This window comes from Balaenoptera physalus (genome assembly GCF_965194825.1).
Source record: "Balaenoptera physalus genome assembly, chromosome: 18".
Classification (NCBI taxonomy): Eukaryota; Metazoa; Chordata; class Mammalia; order Artiodactyla; family Balaenopteridae; genus Balaenoptera; species Balaenoptera physalus.
This window is the reverse complement of record NC_138899.1, coordinates 48,304,090-48,318,268: the sequence shown is the minus strand read 5'-3', so window position 1 is coordinate 48,318,268 and position 14,179 is coordinate 48,304,090. Positions and strand designations below refer to the sequence as shown.

Sequence of the window (14,179 nt, the reverse complement as noted above, 5' to 3'; positions counted from 1 at the left end):
CTACAATTGCTCCCAGAGTCCACCGCCTTAATTTTGGGATGATTTGTTGCCTTTTCAGGTATTCCACAGATGCAGGGTACATAAGTTGATTTTGGAGATTTAATCTGCTGCTCCTGAGGCTGCACGGAGAAATTTCCCTTTCTCTTCTTTGTTTGTGCGGCTCCTGGTGTTCAGCTTTGTATTTGGCCCCGCCTCTGCATGTAGGTTGCCCTCTGTCTCTTGTTTTCCCAGACAGAAGGGGGTTAAAGGAGCAGGTGATTAGGGCACTCTGGCTCACTCAGGCTGGGGAGAGGGAGGGGTACAGAATAGGGGGGCAAGCCTGTGGCGTCAAAGGCCAGTGTAATGTTCCAGTAGCCTGAGGCATGCCGTTTGTTCACCAGGTGAAGTTTTCCCTGGATCACGGGACCCTGGCAGTAGTGGGCTGCACAGTCTCCTGGGAGGAGAGATGTGGATAGTGACCTGTGCTAGCATACAGGATTCTTGGTGCCTGCCACAGCAACCTTAGCATTTCATGCTTGTCTCTGATTTTTGCGCTGATAGCCGCGGCTTGTGCCTGTCTCTGAAGCTCGTTTAGGCGGTGTTCTGAATCTCCTCTCCTCTGCGCACCCTGAAACAATGGTCTCTTGACTCTTATGCAGTTCCAGACTTTTTCCCGGACTCTCTCCTCATTAGCTGTGGCCCTCTAACCCCCTTCAGGCTGTGTTCACGCAGCCAACCCCAGTCCTTTCCCTGGGTTCTGACCTCTGAAGCCTGAGCCTCAGCTCCCAGTCCCCACCCGCCCCAGCGGGTGAGCAAACAAGCCTCTCAGGCTAGTGAGTGCTGGTCCGCACCGATCCTCTGTGTGAGAATCTCTCCGCTTTGCCCTCTGCACCCTTGTTTCTATGCTGTCCTCCGTGGCTCCGAAGCTTCCCCCCTCTGCCATCCGCAGTCTCTGCCCACGAAGGGGCTTCCTAGTGTGTGGAAACTTTTCCTTCTTCACAGTTCCCTTCCAGTGGTGCAGGTCCCGTCCCTATTCTTTTGTCTCTGTTTTTTCTTTTTTCTTTTGCCCTACCCAGGTACGTGGGGATTTTCTTGCCTTTGGGGAAGTCTGAGGCCTTTCTGCCAGCGTTCAGTAGGTGTTCTGTAGCAGGTCTTCCACATGTAGATGTATTTCTGATGTATTTGTGGGGAGGAGGGTGATCGCCACGTCTTACTCCTCCGCCATCTTGAAGGTCCTCCCAATATACGTACTTCTTAGGTAGAGTAATATAGTTTATTTTTAACTGCTAAGTAGTAGTCAACTGTATGAATATACCCCATTTCACATTTTATTAATTTATTCCCCTAGAGATTGACAGTTTAGGTTGTTTCTAATTTCCATTTTTCTTATTAGAAACACTGTTGTAGACTATCCTTATATGCATCTCCTTGTACTTATGTTTGAGATTTTTATCAAGAGTGCTTACCTAGGGTTGGAGTTGCAGGGTTGTAGAAAATAAACTTTATATTTATCTAGATACAACAAAATTACTTTTCATAGTTTCTTGGTTTTAAAATCATTGTTTTAAAACAAGTTCTCTTCATATTTTTTTTTCTTCCTTTAAGTGCTCTGCACCCTGGAGCAATAGTTTTATCTTATTTTTCCTTTCAGATTATCAACTTTTCAAAATAATTATGTGAGGCATCAGGATCCATTCTTTTGAAATCCTTAGAAGAGTTAACCTTTGATTTTTAAGTTATATTGCCAGTTATTCCTCCCTTTAAAAAGTAACTTATTGAGGTAAAATATACATAACATTAACCATTTTCAAGTGGACAATGTAATGGTTCTCTTCCATTTTCTGCTTCTCTTTTTTCTTTTACTCCCTGAGAGTTTTCCTTGATGTTTTCCAAACTTACTATTGGGTTTTTGATTTTGGTAAGTATTTTTAATTTCTAGGAATCCTCTTTGTTCTTTAATGTTTTTCATAACATCCTATTCTTTTATTCATATTTCTTTTATAGGTGCTTAATAATTTTCATGATACTCTGTTTTTATTTGATATCATTCTTGACTTTCTCTGAGGTAGGTAATCAGAGATCCCCTCCCTTTCTGAATTATTTGTTTCCTCTAGTGCCATTTTTTTCTTTTTTTCTATTTTTTATTCTTGGTCTCTGTTTCATGTTACAGATTTTCCCCAATTATCCATGGTATTTGGTTATTAGTTCACATTTTAGAATGAATGAGGAGAAAAAGTCTTTATCACTGGGAGGGGCTTTTAGCCTGAAAGGCTTTGCTCTGGAGTGAACAAGTGGATCACTTAATAACTCACTTTAGGACTGGTAAAAGCTAGAATTGGGGTGGGCTTATTTGTTCTGTGGTACCTGGTACTTATATTTGCTATCTTGTTTCTTCCCAGAGAGAGCATTCAGTTTCTTTAAAGAAAAACTCTGTGTGTGTATTTCTTTCTTTTTTTTTGTTTTTGTTTTTGTTTTATATTGACAAACACTTGGTTGCCAGAGTTTGCGAGTCTGCCTTTGAGTAATGGAGGGTGAGAGAATGTTGACCATTTTCCTTCTTTACTTTTTTCCCCTCTTATTCCTCTCCTCTCCCTACTACTCTTTTGTTTCACATATAATCCCACCCTGAATCCATATCTATTATCTAAATAATAGACGTTTTAAAAATTTCAAGAAGTTTCACCCCAGTGATGGGTAAAGCCCCAAACTGAAATATCATATGGCAGTGTGACTGTCAAATGCGTGAAACACAACAAAGTGTCAAGGATGTCTGGATTCCGCTCTGAATAAGGAAATTAATAATGGGATACCTTACAGGGTTCTGTATCAGGGCAGGCCTTAACATTTTGGAATTCATCTGGGAAAAGAGGCAAACTGAATGAAGGGTACTTAGGGACTTTATAATTTGATGCCAGACTTTCTCAGGCTTGATATTATTTATTAATTTTTCAAGCTCATTTATTAAATTCTTCTGTGAGACAGGCACTGAAGTAAGCACTTTCCACATGTTATGACATTTTTTCGTCAACCTTGTTGAAGAAGGTAGTACTATTTTCATTTTACAGATAATAAACAGAGGGAGGCTCAAGGAAATCAACTAGTTCCTTTAAAAAATTATTTCTTTACATATGCCCTTTCACAAAATGTGTTCAGTTTATCAGATATTTATTAACTACTTCTTGTGAGGCAAGCGTGGTACTAAGGATACCTTACCTTAAGGAACTCTGAAGTGGAGAGGACTGGTCTTTTATACAAGTAAAAAAATACAGTGACAAATTGTGAAAGAGCAGTGATTGAGCAAAATGTTCAGTTGAAGCCCAATCCTGATTGAAGAAAGGCAACAGAGGAGGAGACTTTTAAATTACATCTTGAGGAACGACTAAGGATTTGTTGGAGATGGGGGGACAGAAGGGGGAAAATAAAAGAAAGTGTAAAGGTGAATGACATGGTGTTGGAGTAGTTGGTAACTTAGTGTAGTCTAAGGTAACTTGTTGGTCAGGGCCCAGTGGTGACATGTCTGGGAATGAGGCTGGAATGGATGACTGGAGCCAAAGTGTATGTAGTTGTCTTCCTGTATGCCTTGTAGATGACTTTGCTGGCTTTTTTTCCTTTGTTGGTCTTCTTTTATTCACTCAATGAACATGTATTGAGGACCTAGTACATGCCAGAAGTTTCTATTCTAGAGGCTTCTCTCTTCTCACTTAACATGCTTGCTCTGGGCTACGTAGTATCTTATTAAGCCTTAATTGCCGTTTTCATGCTGACAGTTCTCCATTGTTTCTCTCTAGCTGAGAATATTCTCCTGAACATCAGCCATCTGCAGGACATTTCCATTTGACTGACTTGCAGACATATCAAATCAAACTTGCCCCAAACTGAAATCATCATCCTTCTCCCAAAACTGCTCCTCACCAATGATTCTCACTATCCATTCTCACTCTCCCTCATTTCCCCTGAGTCACCAAACGCTATAATTTTTTTTGTCTAAATGCCTCTTGCCTCTGTTAATCTACGTCACCCCCCACCCCCATCACTGCCCTAATCTAGTCCACCATCATGTTTGATTTGGACTGATGCAGTAGCCTTCCAATTGGTGTCGGTCTCCAGTATTGCTTCCCTCCAGGCTGGTTTTCTGTTGCATGCAGCCAAAAACATTCCTAGTTGATTCACTTGGTAGTTTTAAAAAAAGAAAGAAGCCTCAGTGAGGAAAGGATTATTTCTCAAAAGAAAGATTTTTCTCAATATTATCCTGAATCTTAAAATTCAGGTTTTATAGTGGCATGATGAAGTGCTGTCAAGGAAATGATTGAAGAAACAGAAGGAAAAGGAACAGCAAGGCTAGGAGGTGAACCTATAGTTGTTGGAAGCTGCTAAGATATATATTGTGACTTCAGAAAGCTTTAATCAGGCCAGATGGGACATTAAAGATCATGTCTTTAGCTCTCTTATTTTATTTTATTTTTTTAATATCTTTATTGGAGTATAATTGCATTACAATGTTGTGTTAGTTTCTGTTGTACAACAAAGTGAATCAGCTATAAGTATACATATATCCCAATATCCCCTCCCTCTTCAGCCTCCCTCCCATCCTCCCTATCCCACCCCTCTAGGTCGTCACAAAGCATCAGCTGATCTCCCTGTGGTATGCAGAGGCTTCCCACTAGCCATCCGTTTTAGATTTGGTAGTGTATATATGTCAGTGCTACTCTCTCACTTTGTCCCAGCTTCCTCTTCCCCCGCCTGTATTCTCAAGTCTGTTCTCTATGTCTGCATCTTTATTCCTGCCCTGCCACTAGGTTCATCAGTACCGTTTTTTTTAGATTCCGTATATGTGTGTTAGCATACGGCATTTGTTTTTCTCTTGACTTACTTCACTCTGTATGACAGATTTTAGGTCCATCCACCTCACTACAAATAACTCAATTTCATTCCTTTTTATGGCTTAGTACTATTCCATTGTATATATGTGCCACGTCTTCTTTATCCATTCATCTGTCAGTGGACACTTAGGTTGCTTCCATGTCCTGGCAATTGTAAATAGTGCTGCAATGAACATTGTGGTATATGTATCGTTTTGAATTATGGTTTTCTAAGGGTATATGCCCAGTAGTGGGATTCGTGGGTCATATGGTAGTTCTATTTTTAGTTTTTTAAGGAACCTCCATACTGTTCTCCATAGTATCAATTGTATCATATATATCAATTTACATTCTCACCAACAGTGCAGGAGGGTTCCCTTTTCTCCACATCCTCTCCAGCATTTGTTTTTTGTAGATTTTCTGATGATGGCCATTTTGGCCAGTGTGAGGTGATAACCTCATTGTGCTTTTGATTTGCATTTATCTAATGATTAGTGATGTTGAGCATTATTTCATGTGTTTGTTGGCAATCTGTATATCTTCTTTGGAGAAATGTCTATTTAGGTCTTCCGCCCATTTTTGGATAGGGTTGTTTTTTTAGTATTGAGCTGCATGAGCTGCTTATATATTTTGGAGATTAATCCTTTGTCTGTTGATTTGTTTGCAAATATTTTCTCCCATTCTGAGGGTTGTCTTGTTTATGGTTTCCTTTGCTGTGCAAAAGCTTTTAAGTTTCATTAGGTCCCATTTGTTTATTTTTGTTTTTACTTCCATTAGTCTAGGAGGTGGGTCAAAAAAGATCTTGCTGTGATTTATGTCAGAGTGTTTTGCTTGTTTTCATCTAAGGGATTTATAATGACTGGCCTTACATTTAGGTCTTTAACCCATTTTGAGTTTATTTTTGTGTGTGGTGTTAAGAAGAGTTCTAATTTCATTCTTTTACATGTAGCTGTCCAGCTTTCCCAGCTCCATTTATTGAAGAGGCTGTCTTTTCTCCATTGTATATTCTTGCCTCCTTTGTCAAAGATAAGGTGACCATATGTCCATGGGTTTATCTCTGGGCTTTCTGTCCTGTTCCATTGATCTATGTTTCTGTTTTTGTGCCAGTACCATACTGTCTTGATGACTATAGCTTTGTAATATAGTCTAAAGTCAGGGAGCCTAATTCCTCTAGCTCTGTTTTTCTTTCTCAAGATTGCTTTGGCTCTTTGGGGTCTTTTGTGTTTCCATACAAATTGTGAAATTTTTTGTTTTAGTTCTGTGAAAATTGCCATTGGTAGTTTAATAGGGATTACACTGAATCTGTAGATTGCTTTGGGTAGTATAGTCATCTTACAATGTTGATTTTTCCAATCCAAGAACATGGTATATCTTTCCATCTTTTTGTATCATCTTTAATTTCTTTCATCAGTGTCTTATAGTTTTCTGCATATAGGCCTTTTGCCTCCTTAGGTTTATTTGTCGGTATTTTATTCATTTTGTTGCAGTGATAAATGAGAGTGTTTCCTTGATTTATCTTTCTGATCTTCCGTTGTTAGTGTTTAGGAATGCAGGAGATTTCTGTGCATTAATTTTGTATCCTGCTACTTTACCAAATTCATTGATTGGCTCTAGTAGTTTTCTGGTGGCATCTTTAGGATTCTCTATGTATGGTATCATGTCATTTGCAAACATTGACCGTTTTACTTTTTCTTTTCCAATTTGTCTTCCTTTTATTTCTTTTTATTCTCTGATTGCTGTGGCTAAAACTTCCGAAGTTATGTTGAATAATAGTGGTGAGAGTGGGCACCTTTGTCTTGTTCCTGATCTTAGAGGAAATGCATTCAGTTTTTCACCACTGAGAATGATTTTGGCTGTGGGTTTGTCATATATGGCTTTTATTATGTTGAGGTAGTTTCCCTCTATGCCCTCTTTCTGGAGGGTTTTTATCATAAATGGGTGTTGAATTTTGTCAAAAGTTTTTCTGCATTTATTGAGATTATTGTTTTTAATCTTCAGTTTGTTAATATGGTGTATCACATTGATTGGTTTGCGTATATTGAAGAATCCTTGCATTCCTGCGATAAAACCCAGTTGATTATGGTGTATGATCCTATTAATGTGCTCTTGGATTCTGTTTGCTAGTATTTTGTTGAGAATGTTTGCATCCATGTTCATCAGTGATACTGGCCTGTAATTTTCTCTTCTTGTGACATCTTTGTCTGGTTTTGGTATCAGGGCGATGGTGGACTCATAGAATGAGTTTGGGAGTGTTTCTCCCTCTGCTGTATTCTTGAAGAGTTTGAGAAGGTTAGGTGTTAGCTCTTCTCTAAATATTTGATAGAATTCGCCCGTGAAGCCATCTGCCCCTGGGCTTTTGTTGGAAGATTTTCAATCACAGTTTCAGTTTCAGTCCTTGTGATTGGTCTGTTCACGTTTTCTATTTCTTCATGTTGCAGTCTTGGAAGATTGTACTTTTCTAAGAATTTGTCCATTTCTTCCAGTTTGTCCATTTTATTGGCACATATTTGCTTGTAGTGGTGTCTCATGATCCTTTGTATCTCTGCAGTGTCAGTTGTTACCTCTCCTTTTTCATTTCTAGTTCTGTTGATTTGAGTCTTCTCCCTTTTTTTCTTGATGAGTCTGGCTAATGGTTTATCAATTTTGTTTATCTTCTCAAAGAACCAGCTTTTAGTTTTATTGCTGCTTGCTATCGTTTTCTTCATTTCTTTTTCATTTATTTCTGATCTGATATTTATGATTTCTTTTCTTCTGCTAACTTTGGGGTGTTTTTTTGTTTGTTTGTTTGTTCTTCTTTCTCTAATTGGTTTAGGTTGTTTATTTGAGATTTTTCTTCTTTCTTGAGGTAGGATTGTATTGCTATAAACTTCCATCTTAGAACTGCTTTTGCTTCATCCCATAGGTTTTGGGTCGTCATGTTTTCATTGTCATTTGTTACTAGGTAGTTTTTGATTTCCTCTTTGAGTTTTTCAGTGATCTCTTAGTTGTTTAGTAGGTATTGTTTAGCCTCCATGTGTTTGTATTTTTTACAGTTTTTTTCCTGTGATTGATATTTAGTCTCATAACGTTGTGGTTGGAAAAGATATTTGATACGATTTCAATTTTCTTAAATTTACTGAGGCTTGATTTATGACTCAAGATGTGATCTATCCTGGAGAATGTTTCGTGTGCACTTGAGAAGAAAGTGTATTCTGTTGTTTTTAGATGGAATGTCCTGTAAATATTAATTAAGTCTATCTGTTCTAATGTGTCATTTAAAGCTTTTGTTTCCTTACTTATTTTCTGTTTGTATGATGTGTCCTTTTGTGTAAGTGGGGTGGTAAAGTCCCCTACTATTATTGTGTTACTGTGGATTTCCCCTTTTATGGCTGTTTGCATTTGCCTTATGTTTTGAGGTTTTACTACGTTGGGTGCATAGATATTTACAATTGTTATATCTTTTTCGTGGATTTATCCCTTGATCATCATATAGTGTCCTTCCTTGTCTCTTGTAATAGTCTTTATTTTAAAATCTGTTTTGTCTGATATGTGTATTGCTACTCCAGCTTTCTTTTGATTTCCATTTGCAAGGAATATCTTTTTCCATCCCCTCACTTTCAGTCTCTATGTGTCCCTAGGCATGAAGTGGGTCTGTTGTAGACACCATATTTGGGTCTTGTTTTTGTATCTATTCAGCTAGTCTATTTTTTTTGTTTGGGGCCTTTAATCCATTTACATTTAAGGTAATTATTGATATGCATGTTCCTTTTACCATTTTCTTAGTTGTTTTGGGTTTGTTTTTGTGTATCTTTTCCTTGCTTTGTGTTCCCTGCCTAGAGAATTTCCTTTAGCATTTGTTGTAAAGCTGGTTTGGTTATGCTGAATTCTCTTAACTTTTGCTTGTCTGTAAAGCTTTTGATTTCTCCATTGAATCTGAATGAGATCCCTACTGGGTAAAATAATCTTGGTTGTAGGTTTTTCCTTTTCATCATTTTAAATATATCTTGCCCCTCTCTTCTGGCCTGTAGAGTTTCTGCTGAAAGATCAGCTGTTAATCTTATGGGCTTCCCTTGTATGTTATTTGCTGCTTTTCCCTTGTTGATTTTAATATGTTTTCTGTGTTTAATTTTTGTTAGTTTGATTAATATGTGTCTTGGCATGTTTCTTCTTGTGTTTATTCCTGTATGGGACTCTCTGGACTTAATTGACTGTTTCCTTTTCCATGTTTAGGAAGTTTTCAACTATAATCTCTTCAAATATTTTCTTACACCTTTTCTTTTCTTCTTCTTCTTCTGCGATGCTTATAGTTTGAATGTTGGTGCACTTAATGTCCCAGAGTTCTCTGAGACTGTCCTCAAGTCTTTTCATTATTTTTTCTTTTTTTCCTCTGTGGCAGTTATTTCCACCATTCTATTTTCCATCTCACTTATCTGTTCTTTGCCTCAGTTATTTTGCTATTGATTCCTTCTAGAGTATTTTTAATTTCAGTTGTGTTGTTCATTACTGTTTGTTTGCTCTTTAGTTCTCTAGGTCCTTGTTAAATGTTTCTTATATTTTCTCTATTCTATTTCCAAGATTTTGGATCATCTTTACTATCATTATTCTGAATTCTCTTTCAGGTAGTGTCCCTATTTCCTCTTCATTTATTTGGTTTTGTGGTTTTTTATCTTGCTCCTTTGTCTGTAAGATATTTGTCTGTCTTCTCATTTTTTCTAATTTGCGGTATTTTAGGTCTCCTTTCCCTAGGCTGCAGGGTCGTAGTTCCTCTTGCTTCTGTTTTTGCCACTGGTGGTGGGGTTGGCCCAGTGTCTCATGCAGGCTTCCTGATGGGAGGTACTGGTGCCTGCGTTCTGGTGGGTGGAGCTGAGTCTTTTCCCTCTGATGAGCAGGGCCATGTTAAGTGGTGTGTTTTCAGGTGTTTGTGAGGTTAGTATGACTTTAGGTACTCTGTGTGCTGATGTGTGGGTTTGTGTTCTTGTTTGTTGTTTGGTGTGAGGCGTCCAGAACTGGGAGCTGCTGGCAGTTGGGTGGAGCTGGGTTTTGGATTCAGATAGAGGTCTCCGTGAGAGCTCTTGGCAATTAATCTCCCCTGGGGCTGGGAATTCTCTAGTGGTGCAGTGTCCTGGACTCAGTGCTCCTACTCCAGAGCCTCAGGCCCTACTTCTGAACCCCACAAGTCACTCTTCACGGCAATAAAGGGCATTAAAAAAAAGAAAAAAAGACTAAGAAAACCGCAGACCAATGGTTAAAAAGTAAAATCAAACAAACAGAAAGAAGGAAACAGGCACACACAGAAAAGAAACAAAAATAGAACCGAGTAAAGTAAATAGCAAGAGGTCCAGCAGGCAAACAAAAGAACCCAAGAACAAAATCAAACAAGTAAGGAGAAAGCTAACAAAAACCTAGAAACAAAAAACAAAACCAAAGCAGAGTTCCAACTGAAGAATGAAGCAAAGAAACAAAAAAACCAGCAAAAATGATGTATATATAAAAAAAATAGAGCAAGGGGAAAAAAGACAGAACAACAGAAAAACAATGTAGAAATAGAAATATAAAAAAAAAGTAAAATAGAGGGTGTATTAAAGAAAAAAAAAAAGACAAACAACCCTGGGGAAATGGTAAAAACAAAATCAAACAAACAAAAACTGAGACGAGGAAACACGCATACACATAAAAGAAACAAAAATAGAGCCAAATAAAACAAAAAGCAAGAAAACAACAAGACAAATAGAAGAACTCAAAAATGAAATCATACAATTAGGATTAGAACTAACAAAAACACATAATCTTAAAACCAAAGTAGTGTACCAAGTGAAGAATAAAGCAAGGAAACAGAAGAAATGGATAAAAATGATTAAGAAAATAATAGTAATAAAATAAAATAAAATGAAAAGGAAAAGCCCAGGACCTCAGAAAAGCAAAGTAGAAATGGAAATATAAAAAAAGAAATACAAAGAAACAAAACTATATTGAAGAAAGGAAAATAAATATGGGAAAAGAACACAGAACAACAGAAAAGCAAAGTGAAAATAGAAATGCATAAAAAATTAAAATAAAAATCTTATAAAACACGGAGATCCCAAAAGACTAAAAAAATCCAAAAAAGCAAACAAACAAAAAACAACAAACAACAAAAGAAAGAAAAAGAAACCAAGAAAAAAAAAGCTAGAATCAACAACAGAATGAATCAAAACATAATAAAATTAATAGTAATAATTATGTTTCCCTGGGTGTTTGCTGTGAGTGTCCTTGTACACGCTGTGAGCCACAGCCCACCTCCGCCTCCCCAAGAGGCCCTCCTCTGCCTCTGGGCTGGCCTCTGGACCTGCTGTGTGCCCTGTGGGGACCACTCTGACTCTGATCTGGCCCAGTTCCTGCATGTGCTTGCCCCCAAAAGCCACAGCTGCCAGAGATAGACAGTTTTCATTTGTGGGAACACTCATTGTCTACTCAGATATTCCATAGATGTAGGGTCTTCCTAGCTGATCACGGGGATTTTATCTGCAGCTTGTACAGCTGATGGAAAGATTTTCGATCTTCTTCCTTAGTCACCCCATCCCTGGGGTTCAACTTTGGTTTTATCCCCACCTTTGTGTGGTCCACCCATAGGAGTCTGGTCCTGAGGTGGCCTTGGACCTGTTGGGTCTGCCTCTGTGAGGGCCGGGTGCAGAGGTGGTATGACTGCTTGGATCGCGGGAGCACTAGTGGTGCCAAATGCACAGGGAATCCGGCAGCCATGTGCTCAAGAGATATGGCCCTAGTGAGGGCGTTTTCTGGTGCCCGGCATAAGGCATGTGAGGGCCAGCTCTTGTCGGGGTTTTTCTGGCACCTGGCAGTAGGCATGTGAGGGCCAGCCCTGAGAGGGCTTTTTATTTTTATTTTTTTAAATTGCTCTGCAGCCAGTGTGGGAGGGCCAGCTCTGAGGGGGCTTTTTTTTATTGTCGTCAGCAGGCGCCAGCATGTGGGGAGAGAGAGGCTACAATAGTGGCCCTTCCCTCTGCCTGTGATTCAGCAATAGCACCCTGCTTCCTTGGCAGTCCAGTCTTCCTCCATAGGCATTCCCTGCTGCAGATTTCCTCCCTCCTGTCCCCTCACTCCATCTCCCCACAGCCAACAGCAGTTATTGCTCCGGGCCTGTTCTTCATTCCCCACGCACCAGCTCCCAGCCCCCTTGCACACCTGTGAACACACTCCCAGTCCGGGGCACGTAGGGCCGCAGTATGGACCGTCTGTGTAGTTTTCACTCTGTCCTGTCTGCCGCAGATGGGCCACTTTTTCTTCCAGCAGCCTCAAATGCTTCCCTTCTGTCCCAATCTGTTTCCCTGTCAGAGAGGGGGTTTCCCCAAATTCGGGAATCTCTCTTCTCCTTCAGCTCCCCCACCCCGGGGTGCAGGTTCCATCCTGCTTCCTCTCCTCCTCCTTCTCTCTTCTTTTTTTCCATCCTACCCAGTTATGCAGGGATCTTTATAGTCCTTTCTGGTGTCCAAGGTCTTCTGCTAGTTTTCAGCCGGTGTTCTGTGAGAATTGTTGCATCTATAGATGTATTCCTGATGCATCCATGGAGAGAGATGAACTGTCCATGTCCACCTACTCCTCCGCTATCTTGAATCCATCCAGTTCTCTTATTTTATATATGACTAACCTAAAGCACAGAAGTGTGAATTCCTTATGTCCCACTGATTTAGTGCAGAATCCAGGTTTCAGACTCTAAGCATTTTTTAAAACTCTGGGTTCAAGTGTCATTACCAAGAGTATAGACTGGAGCCAGACTCCTGGGGTTAGCATGCCAGCTCTGTCATTTGCAAGCTGTGTGTCCATGAGCAACTTAATTAAGCTCTTTATGCCTGAGGTTCCTCATCTGTAAAATGAGTAATAATATTACCTACTTCATAAAGTTGTCGTGAGGATTAACTAAGTTAATATACATAAAGCACTTAGACCAGTGTCTAGCAAGCAGTGTTAGCTGTTGTTGTCGTTGTTACTGTAAGGCATCCCGAGTTGAGTTATATATGTGGCCTAATTTATATATTGTGTTACTTCATACTCTCATTTTGAAATATAGGGAAATAGCTATTGTGCTTATAATACGGTTTTTATATTTTATAGGAATTACAGTAGATATTGATATTAGTGAAGAATATGGCCTGATTTCTCTGTGACTACCATATAGAATACTGAAAAGCTGCACTGAGATGTGGATATCTGGTGGTTGGCTAAGTTCTTCTGTGACTCACTCCCACAAAGCAGCCATTCAGCAGATGTGCTTAAAATTTGTGTTTTAGCAAAATTACACATTATTATGTTGAGTCTTGGGTTACTTATAAATAGTTAAATCCTCAAATACTAAAATGCTAATACAAAATATGTTCTGAGGCTGTTAAATGAGAAAGTAGGTTCCCTTATCTAATTAACTCTTCATTAAAAAAAATAGAAAACAGCTTGTTTATTTCAGGTTCCTCAGAGAATTTAATATGTTATATTATCCTATCTTGTGATTTTCTTAAAGGGCAGTAAGATTTGTAGCAAACTTACTTGGTCCTGAGGCTGGTTGTTTTAGCATATGGTGATCTACTGGAGTTTGTAGAATAATAATCAACTGCCTTAGAATTGTTTTAATGTGCCTCATTTATGAGTGAGATCTTCCTTTATTAGGGCAGAGGGTGTTCAGTTGAGGAAGGCATAAAATTCACAACTGATACCTTTCTTACTTATTGCAGACTTTATGATGCTATATCCAGTTTAACATTGCAGGTATAGAATATATTACTGATGCTGCAGTTTGGACATAGAATATACTTTTGACTACTACAATTTGTATACCTATCTCACAGCCCTGAGCTTTTTTTTATCATGCAAAGTTTATCATTCTCATGAATGACTGATAGTTTTGTTGCTAATGAGAAGGAAAACTGAGGATTACATTTTTGGTGTCCTAGTTGCAGGGTTGTGTTCTTTCTAATCTCAGCCCATTATACCGCTTCCTCCTTAGAGCCTACCCTGATCTTTCCACACAGACTTAGCTGCCCAATTCATCTTATTCATATGTACCTTAGAACATTTTTCTTTTTATTATAGTGTCTTGTTTTCATGTCTACCAGTTCACTGGATCATAGACTTCTTGAAAGTGGGTCTGAGCTTTTAACTTGAATTGCTTTTGGTGCCAAGTAAGTCCCAAATAAAAGTTTTGTTGAAGGAAGGAGAAAAGAATTCATGAGACTGACTGAATTAAAGGAGACAAAAAAGAAAAAAAAATCCTTTGTTAAACTTTTTGGCCATGTAAAAGGCCAAATTCTTCTGCCCTAATTGACATATGAGTACCATTACACACACTAGAAATATATTTGCATCTATATCCATTGTCA

The 14,179-nt window shown here is 38.8% G+C and overlaps 1 protein-coding gene across 6 annotated transcripts in view; it reads left to right on the top strand.

Annotated features, from left to right (window-relative positions):
• Positions 1 to 14,179, top strand: part of TDRD3 (tudor domain containing 3) — a 223,456-nt gene that overhangs the window by 49,303 nt on the left and 159,974 nt on the right. The gene's annotated exons all lie outside the window — the stretch shown is intronic.